General features: G+C 34.3%; 1 pseudogene; it reads right to left on the bottom strand.

The window, feature by feature from the left end:
- Nucleotides 1–4,877: 4,877 nt before the first annotated feature.
- Nucleotides 4,878–11,326, bottom strand: LOC143380025 (tripartite motif-containing protein 51-like; annotated as a pseudogene).
- Between the last annotated feature and the right edge of the window lie 2,382 nt (nucleotides 11,327–13,708).

Genomic DNA, 13,708 nt, shown 5'->3' on the forward strand with positions numbered 1-13,708 from the left:
AATTTAAGGCCAGAACGTGAAAATGAGCAAGATGATCTAAAAAAAATGGTTGGGAGGACTGGTTTCAGACAATGTTAATGCCGCTAAAAATTTAGCAATAAACTTGAGTTTCCCTGGGAACCAGCAAAGCATTCACTACTTCCTGTTGAAGTGTTTGGGAGTATTATAGGGGAGAGAAAAAACCTGCCAAATACTCTGTGAGTCTGTGACATCAAGATACTTAACCTCTGAGCTACTTAGTGCTTCTATCTCTTATGCTGGTGGAGGCATGGTACAGGCAGGAGGTGGAAGCTACAAGCTAAAGACCCAGACATTCTGCACAGACAGCCAGGGTGGCACACTGTTAATCCTTTTGCATGTAGCCAACATCATGAACCTTTAGAACACAATTCAATCTCTATGTTTCTTTCTCATTATTTTTATTTTTAAAGGTTTATATCAGGGCTGGGGATGTGGCTCAAGCGGTAGCGCGCTCACCTGTCATGCGTGCGGCCCGGGTTCGATCCTCAGCACCACATACAAACAAAGATGTTGTATCCGCCAATAACTGAAAAATAAATATTAAAAATTCTCTCTCTCTCTCCTCTCTCACTCTCTCTTAAAAAAAAAGTTTATATCAATAGCTTAACTTTTAAAATTTGCCTTTTAATATCAGACAGAATAATAAATAAAAGACTTTACCAAACTTGAAATAAATGAGTGATCTGTAGAAAAGTAATAAATCTGATCTATCTACAAAACCATTGTATAAAATGTCATTTTGTAGTTAGAATGGTGGTACACTCCTGTAAACTCAGCTACTAAGGAGACTGAGGCAGTAGAATCACATGTTTGTTTATAGGTTGGGCAATTTAGCAAGGACCTGGCTCAAAATAAAAAAAAATGAGTAGGCCTGGAGATTTAGATCAATGATAGAGGACCACTAAGTTCAATTCCCAGTACCACACATATGCAAAAAGAAAATGATTCCCTTTCCCTTTCCATTCTGTATAAGTAACCCTAAAAGTTCAAACAAAAGATAACAAAGTCCCAAATTGCAAGGACACCTTACCCACCTTTTATAGAACTGTGCCAACTGATCTAACTGTAAAGAGTTCCAGCACCTGTGCCACATCTCAATGTAGTACGGTTATTTGCTTGGTGTCTGAGTGGTGTTTGTTTTACTTTGTTCTTGTTTATTTTTATATGCTATGATTTTCTTATAAAATCTAACAATTCTGTGATAATGTAGAATGTAAACTGACAGGTATTTCTCTCATACTAGACTTTACCTTTGTGTGTAGTGTCTGAATCAATCTGGTGGGAAGTTGAGTTGGTTTGGAATTCATTATTGATGTCATTATTTCAGTGCTTTTGGGCTGCATATTCACCAAGCATTACTTTGTTTTTACGGTTGGACTGGTTCACCAGTTTGTCTCAATAACTGCTCCACACTCTATTTCTCCCTATAAACTCTTTTCAGGCTCTCAGACAAACTGCTTTTACATGTTACTCATCACTTGCTAGTTCATTAGGCAATGGAAATATGAAGGATATAGGAGCATTTTTGTGATTGTAAAAAAGCCAAGATCTTAAGCACATTCCATGACCCTGATTCTTAGGAGGGGCTTTATCAGTGATCATGTCCACCTTTACCTATAGGTCTAACTAATCACATATTTGTGTCTGCATTAAAGTTTTTCACTGATTTTTATATATCTTTATTTCTCCTTTCCAAAATTGTAATTCCCCAAAGGCAATAATATATTTTGCTCTTCTCTTTGTGGCTTAAAGTTTTGTAAAACAGGAGAGATAATCATTCTCCTGATAAAGAAATGATCTTCCCCTCAATTGCAATTTGTCCTATATTTTATTCCCAGTTATTACTGACCTGTATAGGTATTTTTTATGAAGTTATTTACTATTTTAAGTTTGGAGCTTGGGATACAGCTCAGTTGGTAGAGTGTTTACCTTGTTTGCACAAGGCCCTGGGTTCAACCCCAGCACCCTGCAAAAAAAATTTTGTTTTAATGTTACTTCATGAAGTCTGCAATTTATTTAAGTAATCCCCCATTGATATTGTGTGTGTGTGTGTGTGTGTGTGTGTGTGTGTGTGTGCATGTGTGTGTGGTAAAATTATCTAAAACATATTCTCTTAGTAAATATCCAATATATCTTTCCTTAGATACATACAGTGAAAAAACTGAGTATTTTTTTTCAGCTTATGCTTTTGAGATTCATTCACATTGTCGAAATGAGAGTTTGTTCATTTTCATTTCTTCATAGAATTGCTTTGCATGAGTTTATAACTATTTATTTATCTATTTTACTTTTGGTAAGTATTTTTGGCTACAAATTTTAGGGCATTATTTGAAGTGCTGAAAGGAGCAACATTGCGTATAAGTTTTGCCTAACAAGTATATGTAGAAATTGCTATAATATATATTTATCCATTCTGGAATATCTAAGCCTTAGGAAATGCTGTCAGTAAGTAAGCCAAAATTTATTTTTTCAATTAATATTTTCTCTAGCCTTGAGTAAACTTCTTTTATTCTACATTTTTTTCAACACATATTATTCATCTTTAAATTTGATTTATTCTTATCAAGGTCTAGTGATTCAATTTATGGTTTGAATTTGCAATAATCTAATGTCTCAAAAAAGTGAGTACTTTTTCATATTTCACTGATTACAAATGTGTTTTCTGTTTTGTGATGTTACCATTCAAGAAAAGTTATTTAATTTTTTAGCAGATTTACTTTTCCTTTTTTACCAAACTTTATGCATCTGTATTAGTCAGGGCTCTCTAGAGGAACAGAACCAACAGGGTATATATAATTATTGAAAGGGGATTATTACATTGGCTTACAGAATCAGAAGCTGAACAATCCCACAATGGCTATCTTCAGGCTGGAGTTCTGGAGAAACCAATAGCTGCTGAGTCTAAGGTACTGATGCTTCAGAACAAGAGGGATTAATGATGTAGCCCCAGTGGGATCAAAGACGTGAAAACAACCTGATAGTCACTGGTCAGAGTGCACTTTGGAAGAGTAAAGGAGGTGGAGTCTGATGCTCTCAGAATTTTGCAGCAGCAATCTAGAACCCCTCAAGAAAAATCAAGCTAGAGGGCATTGATGCCTCATTTTTCCAACTTTTATTCCATCCAGGGCCTCAACCTATGGCTGCCATAGGGTGAGTCTGTATTTCAGTTTGCTGTCCCATATGACAATCATTTTAGAAACATTCTCATTGACATTCCCAGAAGCATCCTAAACTTAAGCATACTTTAATCCGAAATGACAATTCAGAACCACCAACATAGTATCTATGATGCATATATATTGTATCTTTCATACATACTTGGTAAATATATTTTTTGGAGGGAGGGGCACTGGGAATTGAACCCAGGGAAGCTTTATCACTGAATCACATACCATGTCACTTCTATTTTTTGAGAAAGTATCCCACTAAGTTGCTTAGAGCCTTGGTAAACCTTTGACCATACTGTCATAGCCTTCCAAGTGGCTCCGATTAAAGGCATCTATGATCATGCCTGGTTCTAGTTATATTTTTTTGAGAGAAGATCTTGCTTTATTGCTCTGAACACCTGGAATCAAACCAACCACTTATTCAGGCTTCCAAGTAGCTACAGGCACAGCTTATAGTGCATGGCAATTTTCCAACTCCAGTTTTGTATGTTTACCCTTGAGGAATAGTATTTTTAAGCAAAAAGTCATTAATTTTAATGCAGACCAATTAAATTTTTCCTCAATGATTATTGTTTTTATGTCTTGTCTGGGCAATTTCTCTATGAGACTTAAGTCAATCTGTAAAGGACTATGTATAGGTAGGGCTCAGGTTTCTTTTTGTCCACTTGTATAACTATTAGATTCAGCTCTAGATTGATTGTCTTGTGGTTGCCAATGCAAAGGAGAATACTAATAATTGTAAATATTCACATGTATGATTATAATTTTAGAAAAGAAATCATCACACAGACAATTAGGCATGATTACTCAGTATTATGGACAGGATAAATATATAGTAATATGGTTTGAATATGCTTTGTCCTCAATAAAAACCAAGTTAAAGTGTAATTTCATAGAGCAGTGGTGTTTGGGGATGGGGCCTTTAAGTCATGAAAAATGATCAGTGCCTTTCTCCTGGGACTGAACCTAAATAAAAGAGTGAATTCTGGGCCCTTGGAGAGTTATTTTTAAGAAAGTGCATTGTTATGAAGGATGCCACCCCTGTCCTCCAACATTCTGCACTGAAAGATTTCTCCTTCTGTTTCTCTGCTATGAGCAGATTTATTATGAAACACACCAGAAACTGAGGGACCATGACCTAGAACTTACCTGTTTTCAGAACTGTGAGGTAAGTAAATCTTTTCTTTATAATTTACTCAGTTGCAGATTTTGTGTGAAAACAACAGAAAACGGACCAAGATGAGTAAATTAAAGTTAGATAAAAAAGAAGGGAGAAAATTATGTTCTTACAACCATTGAGTCTTTATGGTTATGCTTGTTTGGTTAGAGAAAAAGACATGTTCTCTTAGGTTGAATTTTAACTTTATTAAATCATACTTTATCTATTCTTTCATTTGTGACAGTTCAGGAATAAAGTAAAACCAGAAAGTATATTCTGTTTCATGTACCATAGGCAATTATATTCCTCAAATGAATAATTTTTTTAAAAACATAAATTTTAGGAATATATGGGCTTTTAATATTATCACCATAATTAATAACACATTAAATAGGTTTTCACAACATTAGAAGGAATGTAAAGTTAACAAAATGCAACCTGTTTGTCATGTTTGATAAGACCCAAGGTGGAGGGCTTCCTTAGATGTTGAATTTCCCATACATTGGGGCATAGTCCTTATCTATGTCTGGTCAGAAGTGACTACAGCAGAAAACAAGCTAAAGATAGGGAGAAAAGGTACAGGAATGAATCCTGTATATCAGCAAATTTGAGCAACATTAATAAAGCTCACAGTTCTAACTTCATAACCCAGAAATACTCCTATTTGGCTAATGGGCCTTGGTACATATTGAAGTACAATTGGGGAGGTGGTAAAGAGAGTGCAATAGAAACCTTCCTTAACACATCCAAGAAGTAAGAGCCCCTCCAACTCATTCATCTTGTAATTTCTGTTCTTTTTCCAATAATCATTACAGACTCCAAAAGCCCAGTTCCAAGAGTTGCCCAGTTTCAAGGGTCTCCCACTTTGCCTCCCAGTAATATCTGCCAATGGTAAAAGTATGAGTACCCCACGCAAGAAAGCATTCTGATGTTAGGCTGATCCAGGAGGCACCTTGTGGATCACATCCAACATTCATGCTTCTCAACTCTCTTTACAGGAAGACGTGGCAGTTGGCTCTTTCAGGACACAGAGTAATAGCAACTGTAAGAAAAATATTGCAGACATGAATGTAAAAAATAAGAAGTTAAAGTCTTTAAAAAAAGTCTTCCTGTGAAGAAATGATATTACTGAGAAATGTGATATTGTAACAGCAACAATGATTTTGGATGTAAAAATCTAATAAATTATGGGCATGAATAGTAATTCTACAGAACAAATAAATTCCTTACCACAGACTCATAAATTTGTTGACAATGTGAAAAATCAAATATTGAGTCGAATATGAAACCAATATCTTTTAATTTTATTTTTGTTTCAAAATAGCTACAGAGAGGATGTCCTGAACTCTCTGGAGACATAAAAAATAAGTATCAGAAAAATATTCCTATTTCAAAAAAAAGGTGTCATTCTTTGGATGAGAGGTGAAGATTTTCTCTCTTGTAAGCTTTTATAAGCAACTGTATAAAAATCTATTTATATATTTTAGAAAGTATCACTTTATGAAATTAATTCTTTTTCATTTCCTAAATATTCAAATATATTGTACATGCTGCTGGAATCCACTTCAATCCTTTCTGTTATTCCTCAAATGTTGTAATTTTAGAAAGAATAATTTAATATTTATTTATGCAAAACTTTTCACTATCCCTAAGTTTTCTGCATGTTCTGCACTGCCCTGAATTTATGAAATTTAACATGTAGCTTTTTATATTGAGCAAACTGAAATCATTTTTATTTTTATTTTCCTTTCTTGGTGATAAAGTTGATTTATTTTCTCAGATTTTCTATAGCTATTCAAAATTTTATGTCATATAAATCATATATACCCATGGTACAAACAACATAAAGTACTATTTAACTATTTACCCCCCCAAAGCTTCTCCTAACAATTAAAATTTAGCAGAGTAAGGTGGCTTATGTCTGAAATCCCAGAAGACTGGGATAAGCAGATGAAAAGTTCAATGCCAGCGTGGGCAAATTCATGAGACTCTGTAACAAAAAATACTGAGGGCTACATATCTGGCTAACTGGTAGGGTGCTTGCCTAATATGTGGGAGGCCCCAAGTTAAAATGCCAGGGCCATTTTTTGAAAATACTGAACATACTGAACAACTGCATAAATTTGTTTGTGAAATTGAATAATAAAACTTAAATCTGAGTATAGCTCTGTTTATTAAAATTACCAATTTTTATATTGCTTGTTTTATATATACCTCAGGACATATGAGCCTGGATTATATTTATGTAGTTTTTTTTTTATTTTTCACTCTTTATACTGTAAATTTGACTATAGATACATACTCAAGGATTTGCAGTCATATTATTTATTTATAAAAATGAGTAAGATATTTAATAAAAACGAAATACCACCTATGTGGTCCTAAGAACAAATAATACATATGAGAATACTGACAAAGCGCTTATGTTTACCTTGAAAGCAATTGAGCTGTGGATTAATCCAGTGATGGGCCCTGCACTGAGTTCTGGATTCAGAGGCTGGGCTATATACAGCTGCATAGATTCAATCCTGCAATAAGGAAGATGCAGTGAACATATGTAAAGTCAGAAAATCATGACTTTTCTTGATATGACCCTTTATAAGAATTCTAGCAACACACAGGTGTGGAAATACAGAAATCATCACTTTGTGAAATTAATTCTTATTCACAGTTCCTAAATATTTAAATATATTTTAAATGCTGTTGAAATCCATTTTAATCCTTTCTGTTACTCCTCAAATTCTGTAAATATGCTTAGTTTTCTGTTCACTTGCATATATATAAGAGTAAAAATCTGGTGTCCATTTCCAGTCTGCACTGAAATCTCCCTATCTGCAGTCAAAAGCTTCTCTAAGAACTAGAACTGGCTATTGCCTCCTTCACAGGGAGACTGTCAGAAGAATTCTAGGCAGTGATATCTGGTTTCTGGAGCTGAGCTAGCCTGGAGGACCCACAGAGTTCTAATGCTTTAAGTTTATTTCAACTATCATTTTAAACTGTCAACTTATACATACAAAATTAACAAATCTCTAGAGGTTTCACACATTGGAGCACTCTACCTCTCCTGTTAGCCTGTGTTCCCACTATTAGCTCTGTGAGGTGTTTGACTTCATCAACCTTGTGTACACTTAGTATTTCTCCTTCATCTGCATAGGCTTTCCAGAACTGGAAAGAAAACCAGGAATGGAAGGATTTTGAAATAATTTCTCTTTTGCAACATTTTTATTGAAGCTACTCCTAAAATTACTGAGAATGAGAACTAAGAGAGATGTCAAATAGGTGGGGGAAGAAAAAAGCAGATCAATTACAAGAGGGACTGAGTATTCCAATGAATTATGCGCTGTAATAGTCCTGACAAGTACTGTAAAAATTGCAAAAGGATCTGTTGGGAGGCATGTAAACATTCACCTGTACATTGTGTCACCAATGACCTGGGAAAAGAAAAATAAAAATTCTGAGTGATTTTTACAAGATCCCTCTACCATTAAGTACAGTGTGAGATTTTTGAATCAGCTCCAGAAGCTACTAGTTCCCAAGAAGTTCTGTCTTCCATCCTAAGGTGCATTTCCAACTTCTTTTCTACTCAATAGAACACAGTCCACTATAGAATCCTGGTAAAGTGTGGTTCTGCAATATTCTGTGTGTGTGGGAGGGGATGATGCTGTGGAGTCTGGGTTCTGCTGCAACCATAAATAAATCCCAGCAATTGTCTAAAGACCCTGTGTCTCAGGTGAGCAGACACAAAGCAGTAACAATAAGGTCAATATTCCTGAATCACCCCATCTTGTTATGTCTGTGAATTAACAAGAATACCCATGTGCAGCTTACTACTTGGTGAATTTCTAAAAGTCCCAAATATGTTGTTGATTTTCAGAAGGGGACTATCCATTAATCATTCCATACATTTTTGTTACTTACAGATGACATAGGAGGGATCCTTGTTTTTAGAATTTCTTGGAAGAGGTGACCTCGTAGCAAAGTAATCACAGTTGTGGAGAAATATGTTTGTACAACCAAACTTGAAGCAACAAGGGAAGTGGATTTCAGTTGTGAAATGAAATAGCTATACATGCCTGTCCTATATCCCCATGTATCAGTAGTTACCTGGAGTGACTCCACATCTTGTCTGTGGCATATTTCCTTCAGGTCGTCTTGAGATCTCTGTCATATGAATCATTCTGGTTTTACTCTCTTTGAGCTGCTCAAAAATGTCTTTCCTCTCTTTCTGCATCCTGTCTGAATGATGCCATTCTTCCTCATAAATGGAGGCATCTTCCCATATTCAACTCTGATTGCTTCTCTTCTTAAATTTATGTAGATCTGCAGTAAAATTAAATTCATCAAAATATGAACCTATCCCTCTAAATCCTGTTGAAACTCCCTAATTCTAGGACTTCACTTTCCTATGTTTATATATCAATATACCACCATTGGAATTCCACATCATGTACTATCACAAGAATGGGATTCTAATAAGAATAAGTTATAATCTAAGTATGAATAATAGGTCAAAGTACATTCTACTGTCATGTGTATTTTAAAAGGACAAACAAAAAGAAAATAAACTCCCAGATTCTTATTTGTATTATTAACAATCATATTTAAGCCTTCATCTTGTCAAACTTTCAGAATCCACAAATTTTTATTCCTTTCCTTTTTTTACAAATACTCATGGCTCGTTTCTTTCTTTCTAATTAATTTGCTGAGGCTAGGCTCAAACTTGTAATCTTTCTGCCTTAGCCTGCCAATCAGCTGAGATTACAAGACTACACTACCATGTCCTTTTCTCTGCATCAACAGTTTTAATCAACAGGTTACATTCACTTAATTCATGATAAAGAGTTTTCTAAAACAATCCACACACACAAAAAAAAATTGTTTTATCCTTTCCAACCCATATGTGAGGAAACATAACCCATTTCATACTTAAGGACTTTAGACTACAATGAATAGATTGAAATCCATTCATTATTCTTGAGTTTAAGCCAATTCACTTAAACCTACATACTGTAACTTCAGAGTACAACAGTCATCTCCAAGCACTTCACCCAGCTAACTGTAATACTGAAGTGTCATTTAGCACCTGATCTTATTATCTCTCTGAGACCATTTTCTTAAATTCTCTTCAAAAGTCATTCCAATCTATGACATCAACTTCACCATAACTTCAGTAACCTCCCTCCCAATATACCAGTGCAATTATTTATTATGTGCTTCTCTCTGGGTTGACATTCTATGGCTATGTTCCTCTTCAGAATTTAATCTTAAAGTATTTTTTGAGTTAAAAATTTTGCCACCAACTATTTAAAATTTAAACCTAATTTGCAGTCTGTGCTCTTTTACTCATTTTCACCTTTCCTGCTTAATTAGTCTAAAAAATGTTATTGTGCTCTAATATATCAAGAATTTTACTTATTTACATGATGGTCATTTTCCTTTCTGATTTGTATCTTAACCTTTCCAATAAGAGATTTTTGCAGCCTTGTTTTCTGCATGTTATTTAGCTTATTATTTGTAATAGAGTTATCATGAAACAATTTTTAAATTAATTTTAATTTAAATTATAAGACACTCAGGATAAACATCCACAAAGAAAATTAGTTATTTAAAAATTATTCTCAAATTTGTAATCTTCTACTCAAACACAAAGCTGCTTCACTAATCATGTTTCCCCTCCATACTTTATATAATGCTGTTAAATATTAATTCTTTGGAGTAATTTCAGACTGTTCTTATATTTGAACCATTTATCCCTCTCTCTGAAATTTTGCACCCATTTATGACCACTTATTTTTCACTAGCAGTCAGCTTAATCTGCTTTGGAAGCTACATTTGAATTTTCAGTAAGTACCAAATGCCACTTTTGCCTGCCATTTACATCATCCCAGCACATATGACATTTTGAAATGGTCTAGTTTTTTATACCTGTTGTGTAAGTACTAAGTGTACCTTTACATGTAGTAAAGCAGAGTGATTTTGATAATATCTGTGTCTCAAATAGAAACCCTATCTAAGGGCCAAACTGGTATAACTAGAAACTGAGGAAATACTTTTACTATTGACTCCTCCCCTTTCTTGTTCAATCCTAGAGAATACTAGAGTTTCAGATCTATTTCCTACTTTAAATATTGCATATATGACCCCTAAGTTTATGTTGAAGGCAGAAGTATAGCACTAATCTCCCATGAGTCCATAGTCAATATCTCCATGGCCAGGTTTCTGTGACTTTCACAATATTTTTCCAATAAACATTGCATTTTCTTCAGCAGATTCTTCTGTACAAGAACCATAAGTTAGAGAAGCAGCAAAAAAATGGTGTAACATTCAGACCTTCACATAGGGAAGAAATCAGAAATGAGAGATAAATTAACCTCATTGAAAATAATAGGGTCATTATGTTTTCTTTGTTCCTTTCAGATGTTTGTCAAATATGGGAAGCCTGAGACTTGGAACCCAGAAGGCATTCTGAATGGGAAACATAGAGTCATCTGTTCCCCCAAGAAAACAGACCCATGTTGATTTCTTTGATTTTTTAAGAATGGATCTTCAGAGGAATCACTTTCCCTGTGCTCCTCAGCAGCACTTTCGATTGGCCATGTGTGTGAGCTTCATGCTCCTGGGATTTAGAGCAGAGCAAACAGAGAAAGTTCTTGTCTTCTTCACAGAAAATCTTCTTCATCTCCTTATGAGTCTCACGCATGTGTTACTCCAAGCTCAGAAATTGCCAAAGACTGGTTTTTTTTTTCCTGGTCAGGGCTGCCAGTTTCTTCACACAAACATTTGTTTTAAAGTCTCTGTTCTGTACCATCTGCTTGCATACAGAGAAGGTAACAAGAACTGAGAGATCATGCCAGCCAAGGTAGATACAGGGCCTACAAAAGCTGTGCCCACAGGCTAAGGTGACTGGATCTATAAAGTACTTCATGCAGATAGGGCAGATGATTTCCTTCTGGAAGGCTTGCTTGATTCTGGAATCCATATTTTTGAAGAAGAAGAAGAAGAAGAAGAAGAAGAAGAAGAAGAAGAAGAAGAAGAAGCAACATGTTATTTCTGAGTCTGATTAGGCAAAATGGTTCTTCAGACCCATACCTGGGGAGTAATAACTACATTTTAATTTTCTAAAAAAATGGTCATTAAAGTAGTACAAACTCTATTCTATAACACAAAAGAACTGATGCACAAGGAGAGCCTTCAGCTTTATGTCAGGCATAATTCTGACTAGATAACTCATATTCCTGCCATACTGAGTTTCTGCTCCCACCAGAATACAAATTTGAATATTAATCATCTGGCTGTGGGTGTAGGACTTGGGTCATAAGGGGCCTACAAACAATTATAATTGTTTCCATTCATCTTTTCAATAAAAGGAAAATGAAAGCAGGTTTATTGAGGAAAGGCTACTTGGGCCAATGAAGTATGAGAAGTTCACTAGAAAGAGACCAGCTCTTTAAAAGTAAAACTCACAAAATCAAATATATATATATATATATATATATATATATATATATATATATATATATATATATATATATATATTTGAAACCAATATATATATATATATATATATTTGAAACCAATAGGAAGTATAATTATAAAACGGTATTTTTTTAGGTCGACCAGAAGTTGGGTGTTCCACAAAGGATGCCTGCAGGCTGGAGAGTTGGAAGAACAAGTAAAAGCTGTACAGTTCAAGAGGCTTAAGCTTCAAAACAAGAGGGATCAATTCCAAGTCAAAGACTGCAAGTTTCTGGAAACTCCCTAGGGAATCACTGGCATAGTCTTCTTTGGAAGAGTGAAGAAGCCAGAATCAGACAATTTCAGATGCTCAAAACAGCAATCAAGAAACAGTTCAAAAAGAATCAAGATGGCATCTGCTGTTGCTTCTTTCTTCTTCCTATTTTTATTCCATCCAATCCATCACCCTATTGGACTGTATTGCCCCCAGTTAGGGAGAGTCTTCATTTCAGTTGGCTATTCCATATGCTAATCATTCCTAGACACACCCTCTTGACCCACCCAGAAATCTCTAAATCTTCTTTATTTCTTAATCCAACCAAGGTGACAATTCACCTTAACCATTGCACACATAAACCACATCAATTCAAAAAATAAAACCAATCTAGGTTTTCTGTAAGGGTAAGAAATAATAAAAAAAGTTTTTTGTTTGTTTGGTTTTGTTTCTGTTTTAATCTTGAGGATTAAAAAACTAGATAAATTATTTTTAAAAAATAATCTTATTACAATCAACATGTTATTTTCATCACAACCTTATTTCTTGGGTACTCTAACAATTATAATCCTGATTTCTGGCAGAATAATTGGAGCACAGTTAAAGTTACATGTTCCTCTTCATTTTTTAAAACAAAAGAGAAGACTTATTTTATTTTATTTTTTTAAAACACTTGCTTTTTTTAAATAGATCTTTATTTTTATTTATTTATATGTGGTGCTAAGAATTGAACTCCCTGCCTCACACTTGCCAGGCAAGTGCGCTACCACTGAGCCACAGCCACAGCCTGAGAAGACTTATTTTAATCTAAAATATGCATAATCATATCTTAGCAGAAATCTTTATTCTAGCAATGCTGAGTAGTTGATCTTCCAGTTCTTAGTAACACTGATGAATTTAAGAGGAAAATAGGAAAATATTGTAATGTTGATAGACTTCAGAGGTAATTCACAATTATTAACTAGAAAAAATTTCATAACTTAAGATGCATCAAATGAAAGACAATCAGCCTCATAAAACTATGTCTTAAAATAAATTATTGGTCAAATACTTGGGTTCTGACTCTTGGTGTTGGATATTTCAGGGAAACTTCTCAGTGCCCCTATTGCCACTGTTTTGCAGTTCTCACCGCTGTCTTAGTTATTTAAAATTAAGTTCAAAAGTTCAAGCTATAAAGGGACAGCATTTATATCATTTAAAAATAAAACTTCTAAATACACTCAAGGTGCAAATTTTAATACAGTAGTAGTTACAGTAGGCCCTCTATACCTGTGGGTTCTGCATTTATGAATTCAGTATATATATATATATATATATATATATATATATATATATATATATATATATATATATACACACACACACACACACACACACACACAATATGTTGAACATGTTTTGTTCAGACTTTTAATTTCCTGAACAATACAGTATAACATAACTTTTACATTCATTTATTAGATTGCATAAGTAACCCAAAGATATTTGAAGTGTGTAGATTATGTGTAAATATTTCACCATTTCATATAAAGGACTCGAGAATCTACAGATTTTTTTTTTATTTACAGGTTACTAACACTAAGAGATGACTGTATTATAATAAATCTGGGATAAATAGTAAAGAATGCATTA

Source organism: Callospermophilus lateralis, chromosome 14, assembly GCF_048772815.1.
Source record: "Callospermophilus lateralis isolate mCalLat2 chromosome 14, mCalLat2.hap1, whole genome shotgun sequence".
Lineage (NCBI taxonomy): Eukaryota > Metazoa > Chordata > Mammalia > Rodentia > Sciuridae > Callospermophilus > Callospermophilus lateralis.